Genomic DNA, 779 nt, shown 5'->3' on the forward strand with positions numbered 1-779 from the left:
CTGTTTGTTTCCGAAAAAATCCAATGTGGCAACAATGGTGAACGAGTGTCCAAGTGAATGAATGGGTACCACTCATTCTGTTTCTAGACTAGAGCTTTAGCTTATCAGTTTATCCACCCCTGTTTCTGATATCTGAACTAGAAAAAGTAGTGGTTTTCATTGTGAGTCCATCACCCTGGAAAAGTTGGCTCTTGAAAGGATGATCATTTAGACTTGTGTAGAAACCATTAAGTAACCATTCCAACACACCCTTTCTGTAAAGTTTTACAGGTAAGTAGTGTACACAAACTAATTATTGAAACATAGTGGCTGGTGTTTATCACTCTGGATTATCAAGGATTTTTGTTTAAATCCTTATCAACCTAGCTATCAGACAAGTAGATCATAAAGACCAATAGGTGCTTTATCAAAATACTGTGAAAAGAGAAGAAGCAAGTGCCAAGTTCAAAGAAAGCAGCTGTCAATTAATTTTAATTTTATCAATTTACTTTTTCCAGGCAAACACAATTTCATTATGAAGTCAAATAAAGACAAGAAAGATGAGCTATTTATCGAGAGACTTGAACTAATGAATTCATACATCACTCAGAAATACCAGTTGGAAACATTGATCAAGTCAGGTAAGTATGATCAGTGACTGATGCCTCGGTGGTCAAGTGGTTGAGAGCATAATTCACTCTTTTTTCAAGAGCCTTGGCAAAGATGATGAGCTTGAACTTTGAGAAAACTTCAGCCAAGATAGAAAGAAAATGTGGATTATCGTCCTTGTCCTTGATTAT

The 779-nt window shown here is 35.9% G+C and overlaps 1 long non-coding RNA gene across 1 annotated transcript; it reads left to right on the forward strand.

Moving 5' to 3' along the window:
• Positions 1-53: 53 nt before the first annotated feature.
• On the forward strand, positions 54-588 carry LOC113473328. The gene is made up of 2 exons (XR_003395332.1): positions 54-270; positions 498-588. It is a non-coding gene; the product is annotated as an uncharacterized LOC113473328 (long non-coding RNA).
• The last annotated feature ends 191 nt before the right edge of the window (positions 589-779 follow it).

This window comes from Diaphorina citri, unplaced genomic scaffold (genome assembly GCF_000475195.1).
Source record: "Diaphorina citri unplaced genomic scaffold, Diaci psyllid genome assembly version 1.1 scaffold24891, whole genome shotgun sequence".
Taxonomy (NCBI): Eukaryota; Metazoa; Arthropoda; class Insecta; order Hemiptera; family Psyllidae; genus Diaphorina; species Diaphorina citri.